Here is a 17,538-nt window from a genome sequence, read left to right as displayed (position 1 = left end):
GTTTAATTCCTGTACTCACAAAGATTTTAGTCCTTGAATGGTGTGCCTTAGTCTAGGATCGAGTTGTAAGTTTAATGGTACATGCGTGTCATTCTTTGCAGGGTCACTGCCAAGGCCCGATTTCATCAGAGCCTGATTGCAGGTCATTTCTTCCAGTCCCATTATTGTGTCTCTACAAGGATGTACCCAGGAATTTATGAAGAAGCCATGTGAAATCATTTGTTCTAGGGGAGTTGTATCTGAAGTAGAGGAACAGCCACACAGGGATATGTTTTTGTATTTTGAGTTTAACATAAGTTGTATACTTAATGTTATATTCTGTTTTATGCAGGAATTGCCTTCAAGAAAGAAAGGAATCCTGTTACTGTGTTATGTGCTGCACACCATGAAGGCATCCAGTGTACAGGTAAAGATAATGTTCCTTGCCTTTCGGTACTGCGCTGTGCTTTTTCACCAGTATTTAATTGTATCCAAGTGGATAGCAATGCCAGTGGATTTATTGTTGCTCCCATTTCTTTGCTTGGAAAGGTTTGTGTAAAAGGCAGATTTGGCTCAGTGTGGCAACAGCCATGTGGACCAGCTGTCCTGTACATAAGCACCCACTGATTTGGCTTTGAAAGAAAAATCTTGGGCAGAGAAAGAAACGAAGTGCCAGTTATGGCACTGTGCATGCAAGTTGTGGAGAGGTGTGGAAGTTCTGGAAAGGAAGTGTTGCTAGGCAGCACTGAAGTCGGTCTGTGCATGTATGATTGGAATGGTAGTTGGAGTTAGTTGGTTGTCCTCCTACGAAGAGTTCATTTTAATTTTAGCATGAAAGCAGTCCACAAGTGTGTTAGCCTCATGTATGGCCCATAAAGTACCATCCAGCCAACAGCCATGTGCTAGAACCAAAAATGAAGCTATGGTAAGGTTGCTGCATGTATTCCTGTGTATTCCTTCTCTGTTTCTGATGCCAAACCTTCCAGAGAAAGGGAGGCTCAGAAAAACTCTTCATCAGGCAAGGCCTTGACTGAAACCTAGAAAAAGAACAAGTAAGGGCCAAATGCAGTAGCAAACAGATGGCTGTACCTGGAGCATGTTACTTGGCATCTGAAACCACGTCTCCTCTGAGCAGGATAAATCTGTGCAACACACTTCGGGAAACAGGCAGGCCACTCAGTAAGCTAGCTGTTTGCACATCCTGTTCTGAGTGCTGGAAGGGAGTTTAGCAGAGGGAAGCTTCCACTCGCCAAATACATTCTACCATCTTCCTCTTAGTGGAGATAATAAGGTTGTTGTGCAAGTTTAAGTGTCAGGTCTCTAAAAGTTTTGTACAGCATTAAAGAAGTAGGCTAGACTTTCTTCTTGCATCAGTATAGATTGCATTAGTTTTGTCTAGCTTTTTTTTTGCCTAGAATATTTCCCTTTCAGCTGCAGAATTAAAAGGTAAACATTTCATAGTTCAAGAGGTGCAGATTTGCTTACCTTGTGTCAAAAGTATTTACATTTTCACTGGAGGACAAATGATCAAAGCAGTATAGTAAAGGCTCTTGGAAGGTATGTTTTCCCTTACCTAGGAAATGCTGTAGGTCAATCTTGTGGCAAAACAAGATAGTGAAAATTAACTATTATTAATCAACTAAAAGGTTTAATTAACCTATTAGCTAATCAACATTCAACACTTAATTTTCATTAAAGTATTTTTTTGCAATATCCACATGATGAAGCTGTTTAATGATACACTGTGGAGTACTTCTTTATTAGAATAACTGATTTGTAAGGCAGTCATAATACTATGGATTTATGAGCCATACTTCAGACTGAAGTTATATTTATTTCTGCATATATTCCACAAAGCTAACTCAGAATTCCCCCTTTTTTCCCCTAAAGGTAGAAAAATATTTTACAAAGATACTGTATTTTCAAAACAGGGAAGTCTCTTGTATGATTGAGGATTTGTGGGCAAGTTAAATCTAAATGTTACAAATCTAGGAGCTGCTTTTTTATTATCTTCATTGGTAAGATCTCTTTGGATGTTCAAAAGTAAGAATCAAATAGAGCTACTAAAAGATATCAAATGCAATCTAAGATAAATCACTGTACTATATTATTTTGTGTTTAAAAATGAGACTTCTGTTTATAACGAGCAGAACAAACCAGCAGATCCTGTAATTTCCAAAGATATTCTTTGTTCCCAAAAGCCATCTTCCACTATCTGAATAATCCACATCTTTTTTCTTCTCTCCATGAATTATCAAAATCTATTCAGGCCTTTCTAAGAAAAAAACATCTTACATATTTGAATAGGAACCAAACAAACATAAAGAGTTAGCATTGTACCCATACACTTCTCTGTAAACCTGCAGTCCCAGGAGTGCAGCTCAGCTCTGGTTTAAATTCTGATTTTTAGAGAGGAAATGCATTTATTGAAAGAAAAATAAAACATTTCAGTTATACCAAATTAAAAATATAATCATGTGTCTCAATCTGCAAAGTGCTGCTGAGTCTCTAATCAGAAAGTATTATGTAATAAGCTGAAGTGCATTTCTGCTGATATTTTCCTCATCAGTGCCTCTGGTTTAATTTTCATATTTGATTAAGGAGAACAATGATGTAGGGACTGGTATTGTTTTGGAAAAAAAATAAAGGATAAATGTTCTTATGATGAAAAAGAATCACTTTTAAACTTCTATCTGCTCTAGTCATTTAACGTATTTACATTCTGTCCTATTCCTCTGCCTCAACCTGAATATACATAATTTCAGACCGGTATGATTACATTAGAGAAATAGGAAGCATTCACAGTTATTTTGGTTGTAGTTTTTGGCCTGGTTCCTACCTTACACTTGTTTGTGCAGCTAAAGATGGTCTTGTCTGAGGGAGGGTTTCCAATGTTCAGCAGAAAATTGAGGGCTTAATTTTCATTGACTCAGTGCAATTCGAATCAGTTGAGTGCTTAATTGTCCTGATAATCTAAATTTTGTGAATTGAGAATTACAATTTTAGTGAGAAGTCTGTGAAAAGTATGTATTTCATACATGTCCACTTCCCATTACGTTACTTACATAGATAAGCCTCCCTGGATAGCAGAGAAACCTAAGTAAGATAGCAGTTCTACAAGTTCTAAGGTGACTGTAACTATTACTTGCCAGTAGAAATTCAGCTGTCATTCAGCTGCTGTCTCCTTGTGGGTCTGGACAAGGGCTGTGTTTGCCCCACGTTCTCCTACAACCCTCAGCAGGAGCTGTTAGGCAGAAGGTGGTCCAAGGCTCGTGGGTACGTGCTTGCACAGCGCTGCACTTCACCCCTTGCCTTCCTGGCTGTGAGGTCCCTTGGTATGGCAGGGCACCAGCTGGGGAGGTGCTCCTCATTTTTGGGCTCTGGTGCAAAGGCACTTAGTTGGCCATGTTTTGGACTAGCTTGACCTGGCAGAGCATCAGGTCTGTGAGGTGATGTGATCATGCTCTTTCCTGAGAGCAGCAGGGCAGTGTGCTGGGTCACATAGCAGCTGGAAACTCTGATGGGCCAGAGTTTGCTCTGTATTTCAGAGGTGGAGAATTTGCAGATGGAGTAATGCAGCTGTGGCTAATTGAGAATTTTAATTTTAGTTGTCATTGCAAACTTTAAACAAGGATGAGACTTTCAACTCTTTATAAAGAAAGAAATTTACTGTTTGAAAGTGTAACCAAGCCAAACAAATATTCTTGGAGCTGTTGATGTAGACAGGCCTAGAAGAATCTCCACAGAAGAGCTTTGTGAACTTTTCTTGCCACTCAGTGCAATTTTCAAATGCCTGATTTCTTCTCAGTTACTGCACTCCCATATATTTAGTTAAGTGCTCTTCACAGGAAATTATGATGTCTTCTTCCTTCCCCAGATTGCTATTTCTTTATTGCTGCGAGACAGTCTGGCATTTCTAATAGTTTCTGATTCTAAGAAATAATGGGAAAAATATATGCACACATACAAACTTTAAAGTTTTGTGTGTATAGTTTTACCTGGCCATTGCACCAAGTGGATTACAGGCCTGATCAAATACCCACAGACTTAAGTATAAGTACCTCCACTGCATAAAAGGAATACAATCCAGAGGGCAGTATGCTACTATCATCAGCTCTTGATTTTGATCTGAAAGCAGAACTACCTTGCTGTGTTACATTGCTAGCATTTCTTTAAAGAGAATCCAAAAGGTTCAAAGCAATACATGATGCTGTATCAAAGAGAAAACAAGGTCGAACTGAAAATGTGTGGAGAGTTACCCCTGATGTGCAAGTTGGGGTGTGTGGTTTGCTCTGTGTTGGTTATAGAGTCGTTCATAGCCAGGAGAGCAGGTGATTTTTGAAATGCACATGTGCGTTAAGGAAGAGAGTTTACTAAAAGGAAAAATTCCTAAGTGCCTTTTTCAATGCATGCTACCATTGTAAAAGAAGATACTGGGAGCTCAGAGACAGTTCTAACACTGAGTTGGATTTAAAAGGTCTTGAGAAGATTATTTGAAGGAAAGAATACATGTAAGTGCAGATGTATCTGTACATTTCTTTAGCAAGGTAAGGCAAATTGCAACTTAAACCTTTTTTCTGTTTTCATTAAGCATCTGTGCCTTCATGTTTTTAAATAAAAAAAAAATGGCTGTAGTGGGAGGGAATCCAGTTGTTGCTGAAAGTCCTTTTTAATTTGGAGCTGTCGTGATGAAGAAATAGAAGCGTCACTGTAAAAATACTTTGTTAGTTGTCAGCAGGATGGAATCTCAGTTAACGCACTTCAGAATACAGCTCTACACTGAATTTCTGGCAGTTCATGTAGTCAGAGACCTCCCTCAAATACTGAAAAAGACCTGAGAGTACCTGTTCCCTCACGAGGGGAAAATTGGGTTGGTTTTATCCTTTTGTAAGAGTATATGGATTTCTATTTAAGTCATTTTTACCGTGAACGTATCTGGCTTGGTCAACCTAAGACATACCTACTAGGTTTAATATTTGCCTGCATCCATAATGAAAGTATGATATCATTGCACAGTGAAATAACTGAAATCTCTCAGGTGCACTAGTTTTCATGGGTATTAAATGGCGACTTCGTAAGAGAAACTCTAATTTCAAGATTCATAGCTTTATGAAAAATAACTGCGGAATGTATGCTATGTACAGTCAGTTAAATAGTTTTGAAATATTATGTAGAATATATAGAGAATAAAGACTACTACAGGAAGTGTGCTAAGCAAATACTTAAAAACACATTATGCTGAATAATAAATAATACATGGTACTATTGAGTGGGTCAAAAACTCCTATGTGACTAGACTTAAGTGAGCTCTCAGAATCTTAAATCTAAAGAATATGTCTGTATTCTTTGTATTGATTTAATAGTTCATGAGATGTTCTAGCGTTTTTTAAATAAGCCATCATCTCAGGTTTTATTTCAGTTTTCTCCCTATTAATGTAGTTTTTGTCGTCTCCATGATCTTTAGCATTGTTATGTTTCAGTCCTCAAGTGAAAGCTTTATGCTTTTTCCTCCTACCGTTATGTTTTCTGCAACACTTATAGATTTAGGGCATCTGAATGTGCACTGCCAGTTTTCACACATTCCTGTAAGACACACATGCATGTCTATCTATTTCCCTAAGGGTCTGCTGCATCTAACTTTATTTTTAACTTTGTAATTTTAATCTTTGTCTTGTACTTGAAATCTCAAGTTGGGACTGGTACATTGGCAGTACTATTTCTTTTAAATAAATGTTCAGAGCTTATTTAGGGATGTACTTCCAACAAATGTATGCATACTTAAGAACTGGCACCAGAAGAAACTGGCCAGTTCCTTCAACTGCAGCTGCCTCCTTGACTTCAGACAGCTATACAGTTCCTTTCTTGTAGCTGATTTTCCTTCCCGTGGCTGCAGGGAAGCTTCCACGGTGCGAAGGCATTGCCATTTTCAAGCTGTCAGCCTCCTTGTTTTTGAGGCATAAATGTCAACAGTTAAAGCTAGAAGCTAAGAGAGAGCTCACATGCTGCTGTACAAGATGCACAGGGTTATCTGACAATTGCCAAAAAACAATTCAGAAACATCTGTCTGTTGTGCGATAAAAACAACGCCTCTTAGAGCCATCTGTCTGCTTTTGGATTAGCTTTAGATTGTGGAAATAACCTGCTTTGATTAAGGTGATACAGTTATTTTCCCATGTTAAACCTGTGACTCAAATGGATGGATGCAATATGATACATAATGATTCTGAAAGGAAAATATTTTTGTCTTAGGCTAGAAATAATGGAATAGATTAAAGGAGCACTTCAGTGCTCAATCTCTTCTAGGGTTTGGGGGTGTATTTCTTTGTTATTTAGGAACGTTTTTACTGACAGACTTAGGGAATAGGTAAAGCAAATACTATTTCATCAAAATTTCTTTTGCTTAGTAGAAATTCAAAATTACGTGGCAGATACTTGTTTCCTGCAGTGTTTTTTATTGTGATGGTTGGTTTGGGGGTTTTGTCCCTATTGTAGTATTGGTGAATAGGCTTTTTTATTTGAGAAACTATTTAGTCCTGGTTTTACCGTTCTGAAGATGACCAAATTCTTGCACATGCTATAAAAGAGTCTTGTTTTATCTACTCCACTGTTCATTGGAGTTGAAGCTATGCTGGTCTGTCAAGAGGGTGATAAGACAATTTTAAACAGAGTCAGCCAGCGAGAATGAAAAGTGACAGCAAGTTGGGACTGTTGTCTCCCTGTTGCAATGGGAGCATCAGGTATCTTTTGTTCCAATTCTAAAAGAATAATGACCCCACTGAGAAGAGTCACCGCTGCTAACTATGCTTGAGAGAAGCCCTTAATTTACAAAGCTGCTCTCAGCCCCATTGTGGAGTCGTTTTCTCATACCTACAGGCAAGAAAAAGGAAGCAGGGCTATGCTCCTTTGTGAATTTCAAAAGGCTTCCTGGCCCTTTGAAATTATGCCTCTTCAGTAATCATTTTTGTTGTGCCCCACTGTTCTTAAATAGAGGGGAAGAGAAGAGCCCACAGGTAAGGTAAGGAGTTTTCTTTGTGAGAATTTCATATGAGTGTGCTATTCTAAGTAACAAATGGGGTGCTATTAGAAATAATGCTTTCATTTTCAGATTATTTTTTAGATTTCTTTTTTCCTACATCCAAATGGCCAAAATACAACTTCTGCTATGGATTTATTTATTTTCTTTTTTTCTCTTTGGAGTTCTAGATGACAGATGGAGTTACTGATGAGAATCTTATTTCTAATGGACTAAACTGCACCAAACATGCCCAGTTAATACAAACTTCGTCTGCTGTCTTTTTAAGCCAAAATTTTGCTATTCAGTTAGCTGATAAAGTACACTTAAAAGACTCTTCTGTTGTTTTACTGTAAAACAAGCAACTACAGAAGTCAGAATTCAGTGTCTGCATCTCACTCTTGTTAGCTGGTAAATATATGTATTTCTAGAAGCTTTCTAGTAAATAGTTTATTTCCAGTTATTGGGAAGCTTATTAGGATTGTATTAAATGCAAGTCAGTCTAGGAATTAAATGTTTTTCTTTTTGTTGAGGACTGTCTGCAAGATGCAAGAGATTCATTTGGCCTCAACTCAAGAACTGTGAAGATGTAACTAGGAATTGTATGGGATTTCCTTGTGAATGCCAGTTGTTGAATAGTTTCAACTTCAAACTATTGAATAGTTTGAAGTTGAAATTTGTTATTTGCAAATAATTTTTCTAGTAATCTTTGTAGCAGGTTAGTGTCAAATATTTCTGCACAGTTTTATTGTAACTGATAACTAACTGAACATGGTGAGAGAATATTTAGGTTGGTTTCTAGTTTTGATCCTTATTCCATGGGCTCATCAAGACATTATGCTCATGTGTTTCACAGAATAGGTTCTATCATCTCTGTATTACTTATGTAGGTTTTTTGGCATGATAGATGTCTTCTCTCGCTTTCTAACAACTTTTGTCATTGTTTCACTTCTCAGCAATGTGAAATTCTTAAACAGCAACCTAGTGTCTATGAAGCCTCACGTTGATACAAGCAAAAAAGGGACACACTTCAGCCTTAATGAAAGGATGGTGGGTAAATACATGTATAGCTGTGAGTGGGGAAAGCAGGTGGCATGCTTCTGAATAGATTTTTTTCTTCTGCGTAGCCCTTTTGTTGTACTTCAGATCTTTAGCCAAACAGTATATCACTGAGCCAGACTCTGATCTCTAAGTAGGTGCCTTCCAGCACTGTTGATGTTTTTCAGAGTCACAGATCATTACTTTAACAGACACACCACATCATTTTGCATACACTTTGCATACTATTTCCAAGTAAACATCTCCCACTTCCAGGCCCATCTGCACTTTATTCTAGCCAAGAACAATGCTTTTGCATGTTAAATCATCCTGGCTGGACACATCGACCAGAATGTCACTCTCTTGCCTACCTTGCATCTGAAATCAAAACCCTGTGGTTTGATGTTCTTCCCTGCCTTTAACAGGGGGCCTGTTCACAGATTGTTGTGAACAGTAAGTGAACCAGTAACCTTTGTATTTGCTGGAATTTTCTTCTTAAAATAGGCTACATTAATGTGGATCATTGACAAGTGAAATAAAAGGTGTACTTTTTAAAGGATCCTCCTTTTTCACACTTAAAATTTCCCGAATTCTCTCCTGCAGACAACTTTTTAGATTTTTTTCCTATTGCTAGTAAATTGTGTTAGTATTGAGGTGATACGAGGTACTGTGTGCATCACAGTGGATAGAATGTTCACCCTATCAAGCTCTAAATGAAGGATTAATAATCTCCATCCTCAAGAGCTTAATAAGTATTAATAAAACAATGGGTAAATAGAAAAAGCTGAGGGGTTCTTACTATTTTGCTTTTTAATTAACTTGCTGAAGATCATAAGAAGCCTGTAGTTAGCTGAAAATAATAATCTTGTTTCCCACTTCAGAATCAGTACATAACTGTACCATTTTGAACCTCTGACGCAACATAGGTTTTAATTAATAATGCTAATTATAAAAGGAAAAAAAAAGTATTTTCTTAAAACTGGAGTAAAATTTGTGTGGGATGCTAATAGCTGGATTCCAGAAATGAAACTACTTAATGGAAGATGTTTTGACAGAGCATGATTGCCATTGAGTATTTAGGTAGGTTAGTTTTGTTTCCTTAATAGGTTTGGAGAATTACTGTAAGAGTTTTCCCTTCTCCCTTACTTAACAAAAAACTAAGTTTGCAGAAATAGTCTTTGAAGTTTGTTAAGTCTTTGGCTTAATCAACTTTAACGTCCTCCCATAAGGAAGCTTTACATGGCTTTTCTTGTTTTAAAGCAATTTGATAATGAAGAAAATAATATATGCCTTATTAGCTGGAGATTGTGTAGTAGATTCCCTAAGGCGACTGCCCAGCACAAGATGTCAGAAGCTTGGAGTCGTCCAAGTTCTGAAGTGCTCTGAAGACTGCCTGCAGACTGGAATGCCTTTGGATGGCTTTAATGGCATCCCTAGGGGAAAAAAAAAGAAGAAAAAAGAGGAAATACCCCCAAACAACCCTATATATATGAGGATCAGCTCTTCCAACTCATTGTCCCTTAGAAGTGATTTATTACCTCATGTCAGGTTTCAGTCTTGAATGAGGAAAGTTGTACACATTCATTCTGTTGAGATGTTTGGGCCATTCCCTGAAGAAATTTGTTTTTCTGCTGTGGCAGAGAAACAAATTTAGTAACTTTTTTTTTTGGTGGAATAGTTACCTGCCAGTTATTGATTTGGATCTGATCAGCAGAAGATCATGTGATTATCAGAACCAGAAACAGGGACTAATAGGGGTAGGGGTAGGGATGGAACAAGTGAAACAGAGAAAACACTGAGTAAAACTTTGAATGCTTGTCAAAATAACCATTTTTTTTTTTGTCATTGTCTTCTGGTATGTTTTAAAATCTATTTATTTTAGGTTTTATTGTCTGATATCCCATTGCAAGTTTCCTTCTTCCTTATCGGGGCATTTTTATCTTTTTTTTTTTTTTCCCCTTTGGATGGAATTAAAATCTACAAAATGTTTCATTTCCTTTAGCATCCCAGTTCACTTTCTGCTCCTCAGTTCCACATGCAGAACCTAACTTCTAAAACCAACCCTGTGGCTCTGTATATATGCTGGAGTCCTGCTTTCTTACTTTCTGTACCTCAACCCCCCCCCCCCCCCCCCCCGCCAAATGCATGGACAGATGATCACTATCACAAATTTTAAGCTAGAGGAGAGCAATGAGGAAGAAGAGTTGTATCAAGGTTTTGTAGGAAAAGATGGAGAAATAATGTGGAAGGAATTTCTGACAATATCAGATCCTTTATCCCATTGCTGTGCCTTCTAGTCATGTCATTCTCCTTTGGAGGGAGGGAAGAAAGCTCTAATTTCTTGAATTTGTTTATGGGTTTTGAAGAGTAGCTTAGGTTTTATGCCCTCCTTCTACTTGCAGGAAAATGGCTATGATGACAGTCTCAAAACAAATGGAGCCAGTGTCACATGTGCCTAGCAAAGTGAGCCCCATATCATTTATTATTTGGGAATAGTAATGAGTCCTCCACTTTGGTCCATTCTGCCAGGGCCTCTCATTTCTTTCCTAATTCCTATTCTGTCATAGTTCTAAATAACTGTCAAGGGCAAGAAATGCAGTTTCTAGCATTTACTTAATATAGTCAATAATCTCGTGTCTGTTTCAGCCACTAAAAGGATTACAGAATTCTTTATGCACAAAATATGCTGTCATTACAACTTCGTTTTCTCCAAGAAAATGTTCCCAGATAATGCTCAGCCAAGTCAAATGGTTCCTTGCCGGTCTGTTTCTACAAGCATTAGTAAATATGCACTTTATTATCCTGCTTGTCTTAGTTTCTCCTAGAATAAATTTTGTGCTTTCTTCATTGTGGCCCTTCTGGGTGTAGAGTTCCATATTGGTGGTCACAGAGGCAATTCATGGTCCTTGATGTAAACTACTTCTAAAATTTCTTGTTGTAATAGTTGTCATAAGCAGCTTAATAAAATCAGGTTTTGTGACTAGTATTTTGTCGTTTAACAGTGGACAAGCAAAAGTGGGTATGCTCATTTGCTTGTGCTCCTGCACTGGGTTCCTTTTCACTAGAGTGGGAAGCAGCTGTGAGAGTGTAATCCTAACAAGTAGGAGACTTAGAGATAGAACGCCTCTTAGCATTGGATTTAAGATGTCATAGAAGTCATACTATGAACACTTACTGTGATTTGCCTAGGGCAAATCTGTAAGTCTTGATGTCAAAAGCTACCTGATCGTTAGTTTAGAATCAGAATCATCGAATAGTTAGGGTTAGAAAAGACCTTAAGATCATGGAGTTCCAACCCCCCTGCTGTGGGCAGGACCAATCAATACTGTTTATTAGTGTGCGCACACAAACAGATTTTGCTGGATATGAGTTTTTTGCACTATTGTTTTCCTCATATTTGAACTAGGAAAATTATTGGTATGAAACAGTTCTTGCTGTGAAGTTCAACTGACAGATATCTGTACTTTCTGTTTTAGTCAATCTCACACAGTGCATCATTGCTTGATGATACCCTTCTGTTCATAATGTGCCCCAGTTTTTGCAACCAAGTGGCAGTTTGGAAGCTGGACTAATATGAATTCTTGAGAAAATGTTGGTATTTGCCTCCGGCTTTATAGCACCATGCAGAACTGGGATGGATTTTTGTGCTAAGTGGGTGCCAGGTATCTCTTCTCACTTCAGTTTCACAGGTTGGTTCAGAGTGTGCTCTTCATTTGTGAGACACAGATGTTTTCCCAGAGGGGCAGAAGTCTCCACATTTGCACATTAAGGTTACCAGAAGCTTGTAGCCAAAATAGTTGTGAGTAGGTTGGTACAGCATAGTGTGATCCAGATCAAGTCTTCTGACATGAGCATTTTCTATCCAAAATTCCACTGCAGTCCTGGATACATGACATTCAAATAGAAGAGAATCGTATACATATGCAAAGAAACTTCACAGCTACCTGATAGGCACTACTCATGCTCTGTCAGAATAAGATCACATTATTTGCTATAGGCCATGTTTCTCTTGGTGTTTCATTTGACAAACTGGTGGCTGCATTCAGAAGGTCACTGATCATTCAGCCACACCAGAGAGAAGTGGCAGAAGTGAATGGACAGACAGTGCTTTATTGAAATTACTTTTGGAGGGAAGAGGAGAGAATTTAGATGGCTTTTTAAAAAGTTCAGGTGAAAACAAATGGGTTTGTGAGTGAAGATGATGTAAAATAATGCAATCAGTAAGTTATTCATCCTGTTGTCTATTCTAATATTGCCTACTGGCAAGAAATGATTTGAAATTGTTGCGACCTTACAGCTCAACACTGATCAGGCTGAGAAAGCCTTTGAATCCTTTGAATTTCTGAGTTCCTCTGCAGCTGCCTTAAATGTGAAGGTCCCACAGAAATACTATTTTGAGTATGAAAGTGATGATAGGTTTTGTCCATATTTGCATGCTGTACAAGCACATAATAAGAATGTCAGGGTGCAGTAGGGGCCAGTGGCTCCCTGGGGGTGCACTGTCTCTAAGCTGATACTTAGCCCCCAGAGCAAAGCCCCCAACAGAAGGAATGCACTGGAGCCCATGGACAGAGTCCTCTAAGAGTTTAACCTCAACAACAAACTCTAGAGCAAATCCTACAAAAGCCTCTTTACACGGCTGCAGTATCATTGGACTTGCTGGTCAGGTGGTGAGTAGAGACAGCCTTCACCCTCCACCTCAACCAGAGATCATGTTGTAATAGTTGGACTTCATGATCTTGAAGGTCTTTTTCCACCTCGTTGATTCTATGTTCCCTTTTTCTGCACTATGCCTAAGTGTTGTGCTTGCTAGACCTTATGGGACAGCTCATTTTGGATATGCTGGCTTCTTAATCTGGCTGATGTCAAGGGGCAGTATTCTCTGAAGTGGTGTGTTCAACATTTTTTCTTTGAATGAAATGCTCAAAGGTATGAAGTGACTTGCTTAAGATCACATGGCAGGTAGATGGGAGAAGGTATCCCAGCCCTCCAGGTTTTCCTCCTGCCTTGCCTGATGGGCAGCCTGTCCCATGGGGCATACCTTCTTGTTGCTAAGAGAAGAGTGAAAGGGTCAGCCTCTTATTTAGCAGTGATGAAATGAATTCCATTTTCCATTTAGAAAATTATCAGATATCTTCAGAGTAGATCCCACACTTACTTGGTTCTGTTTGCTTGATTGTATACAGCGATGTGTTTGTGCAGATGGTTACAGTGCTGTGAGTAACATAGCTGATCTTCTGAAGGAATTTGCTCCCCATAAGCTGCTGGGGAGCTATTAAGAACCTAGGAGATGCTAATTAAAATAATGTACCACTAGTACCTCTTGAAGTTACCAAAACCCCATTAGTTTATTTGCCAGTAAGAAATACAACAGATATTTTTATAGGCAGTCTGTAGAAATGGTGTCACAGAAGGAGAGAATCAAAATGAAATGGTTAAGATGCCATTAATTGTTATTTTTCCTGTCCTCCATTCGCCTTTGATTTAAAAGACTTTCTTCTTCTTTTCCTTAGGGAGGAAAGTAGGTGTGGGAAAGAGATTTACTAGGCTGGGACCATATTTCTGCTGTTAGTTGCTCTGCAGCTTCACCCAGAAGAGCTTATTTCTGTTTTTCACCCCCTCAGGGTTCACTGCCTTGGGAGGTACTTTAGATAGGAACCACGATCCCCTAGCTGAATTACAGCTCCTGCGAACAGTTTGCCCACAGATCAGCTGTGATTCTTCGGAGCCTTAAAATACTCTTACGTTTTGTTCAGGACTTCAGGCTCGCTCTTTAAAGACATCGTTTATAACAGAAAGAAAGGTATTACAAGGAGCTTTTACATTTTTAAGGCCAAGATAGAAATCATTTTCAGTAGTCAGAAGTTAGGTAGTGAAAAATCTTTTGATGACAAGATTTCTGTATTTTAACACATTTGTTGTCCATTCGGCAAAATAATATAAAATTATAAAAGACAGATCTGTGACTTGGGTAATTGCACAATGATCCATAAAAGAGATTTTATTGGAAAAGAAAATGTCAACAATGTGATTTTTAATGTCAAGGTAAAATTACGTTCCACAGTAGTGGCTGTCGATGGAAACATTTCCATCTGTATTTTGTGAGTATATTTTTCCTGTATAAGAGATCAGAGAAATCAAAATTTTAATACATTTTTTTAAAAACCAAAGTGAAATTATTGCTTAATCTCTTTCCATGTTGGGGTGCTCAGCTTTACTCTTAGGAAGCAGATACCAGCTTAAACTGTAGCTAATGTAGTGTCTCCTGAAGTTTACAGCAGCTTAGCCAAAAGCATATTTTGGTCTGCCATCAGCAACAAAAGGGTTTGGATCTCTTTAACTGTTTTTGCTCTAAAATAACGATTACACTGCTGGAGCTCTAACAGTTGTCTCTGTTTTCACCTCTTTCCTTCCATGTTGTCTCCAGACTGAAAATTGCTAACGTTAGAATTAATGTATTCTAACATAAGTTACTTCTTTGCAGTCAATGCACTGAGATCTAAAAATACTAGTGATTAACGATACATTTCATAACCCTTGATCTGTGTGCCTGTGTGCAACTGTCTTAATCGGTGAAAGCTTCTATCTTCTCAAAAGTTGACTTGCTTGACTTCTAAAATTACAAACATTAGCTCTCGTTCTGCAGGAAGTAGTTTAATCGGGTGATTCACGATTGCTCAGTCAGAGTTCTGTTTCCTCAGTGCAGCACTTTCCTGGCATGTCCAAATAAATGCAGCAACACTAACCATGTTGTGAAACTTCAGAAATATCTCGCATCAACCCCAGTTAATATGAAATGGAATCACAGCTGCATCTCTCCAAACTTTCGGGAAATACTTCCCAAAACAACTGCTTTAAAACAGTTGCACTCTGACAGATGCGAAACAAAAGAAAAGGCATGTGAGTGGAGGCAATGGTGGAATTTATTCTACTCTTAAACATTTCAGCCATCCATCAGAATAACCTCTTTGCATAAATATTTTGTCATAATGTTACATTAGGCTACGTATATAACAAAGTAGTATGCAAAGCATTTAATATAATTGAAATAATGTTTGATCACAATAAAAATGCTTTTTATATGTTGAAGAGAAATGGGGATTTCTTTTTCCCCAAATGGAAAGGAATTTTTTTAGAACCCTGTTCTTCAGGATATTCCTCCATATTGGAAAGCAGAATTTGAAGTCAAGATATTTCATAGTTGAAGAGGTAGGAACTTTATGACGCAGTTTTAGGGGTCTGGAGATGAACACGAGTTCATCATGGAGGTAATCTGTGAAATACAGGGTAGGAGGAAATTATTGATGCCAAGCATTTTGTGCTCAAAAACTTATCAGGCATTTGGATTTTTGAGCAGCAGCAAAACGAGTAGCAACAGCATAAGCAACCAAATGGTGCAGATTTCTGATTCAATGTGGGGTGCTGCTGGGGTGGAGTTTTTGTTTTAAATGAGTGTGCGGAGAGTCTTATTTAGAGCTCACTGAAAATAAGCAAATTGTGATTTAAGTGGTTTGTGTTGTAGGTGAGATGTAATGTTTATTGTGTTGCAGGTTCTTTAATGTTTTGCTCAAGAGATCATATGACCTCCTTAAAAACAAGCAAACACTCTCAAAAAGGTAGAAAAAAAATCTACAGGAAACTCTTGGGCTACTTACACAAACTTGAGACTAGCTTTGTAGTACTTGCAAAATTCATAGGTGGTGCTACCAAGATGGATTAGATTCTGGAAGCTGTTTAATTTTCTTACCATGACAGGGTTGTAGGTATGAGCAGTTTCTAACCAGACATATTCGCAGTATTACAGTTCTCACCCTGTACACCATGAGGGCAGGATCAAGTCTATCTCAAATGGCACTTGGCACCTGACACCTTCTGCTAGATCTTGTGCTGCTAACGACATTGAAACTCTGCCTGTAAGGTCTGGGTTCATGCTCTTTGAAGGGGTGATAGTATGGAAGCAAAGCAGAAAAAGTCCTTCTTGTACATGGTACTAGTGTGAGGAAGTCTTTCTGTTTTACCTCCACACCCCCCACTTACTCCTAAAAAAAAGTCTATGTGTGGTCTCTGGTGTAACCTCACTACCTCAATATCAGCAGTGTCCTCTCCCCAGGTTTGATGGCTTTTCTGACATACTAGGTTTTACTGACAAACAATTAAGTGTGTCACATTTAAATTGAAGTCCTGCAGAAGCATCGTTCTTCTATCTTCTATCACCATCATGTGTATTAAGATTTACCTATATGTAGTTTCTGCATCTGTAGAGTTGAGGAAGTAGAGGGAAAGGCAGCTCTGGAAATATGGCACAAATCTGATGTGCAGGGTCAGGAATTTCATAGAATCATAGAATGGTTAGGGTTGGAAAGGACCTTAAGATCATCTAGTTCAGATTCTCTCTTAAAATTAGCAATAATGGTATCTTCATTGGCTGTTTTGTTTTGTGTTTTTCTTTTTGAATATCAGTATTTGGCTGTTAGAATGAAAGTGCTACTTTACTGCACATAGAGTACTGAAAACCTGGTGGGTGGCAGTGGCTTGTTTCACTTTTGACTGAGTTTAATTTCTTCCAATCACCCTAAAGGGAAGGGCTCTCTGGTGACTAGCTATTCCTGCCGAGTAAGCACAAACATATTTAAGATGCATTTCTCATGCCCCTTCTAGGACAAGAATTCTAATTAAAACCCAAACCTAACAAGACTCTGTATGACCACAGCCCCAATCTGGGACTCAGAAAAAGAAATTCCTGCCAAAGTATTGTTTACAGCATTATTACATTAGCAGTTGTGACATAATTTATTTACATTGGTGTTAGAACGTGATACTGATCTATTTTGTTTTAAGCTATGTGCCTGTCAGTTACTTTAGGTTAACATCCACAAGTGATGATAGGTCACTGGGTGTATAGCCGCGTCATAATAGCTCTGAACTGGCTGTTACTCAGGCTGCCTCATCTTTCTGACCTCTCTGTGTGTGTATGTATGTACGAGAAAGAGGGAAGAAATATATTCATAAAGTTTTACAGCATACTCTAAAAGGCGACCACCTCAGACTCTTCTCAGGCCAAGGGAGGAAAACCAGTCATCAAACTCTTTTATGTGAAGCATGCATTACTCTTCTATGTGTGATAATACCTAACATCCATTGCAACTGCTCCATCCTGTTGATGGTGCATTTGGCTTTCTGCAGTGTGAAAAAGGAGGGGATTTTTTTAGCTTCTGAGGATAAAAATCACCTGTGTTTTTCACATATGTCATCCCTTGTTAGCCTTACATATAATATAGGAAGCCCAAGGCAGTTTCTAGATGAATGCTGTGTACTATGACCAATTATGATCTTTCAATAAATAAATCCTGTTTGCCTTTATACATTTATTTTTTCTTACATCTTCTTTTTCCTTTTGAAAAATGTGCTTTCTAGCTAGCAAAAGCATGCAGAAAAAAACCCTGACTTCTGTGTATAGAAATGATTCATTTGTGATCTATGTACACTCTTTGTCTTGCTTGGAAAATACA

This window comes from Neopsephotus bourkii, unplaced genomic scaffold (genome assembly GCF_033783945.1).
Source record: "Neopsephotus bourkii isolate Nb327-2 ecotype Australia unplaced genomic scaffold, CSIRO-AGI_Nbou_v1 NB_1287, whole genome shotgun sequence".
Taxonomy (NCBI): Eukaryota; Metazoa; Chordata; class Aves; order Psittaciformes; family Psittacidae; genus Neopsephotus; species Neopsephotus bourkii.
Note: the sequence above shows the minus strand (reverse complement) of the source record.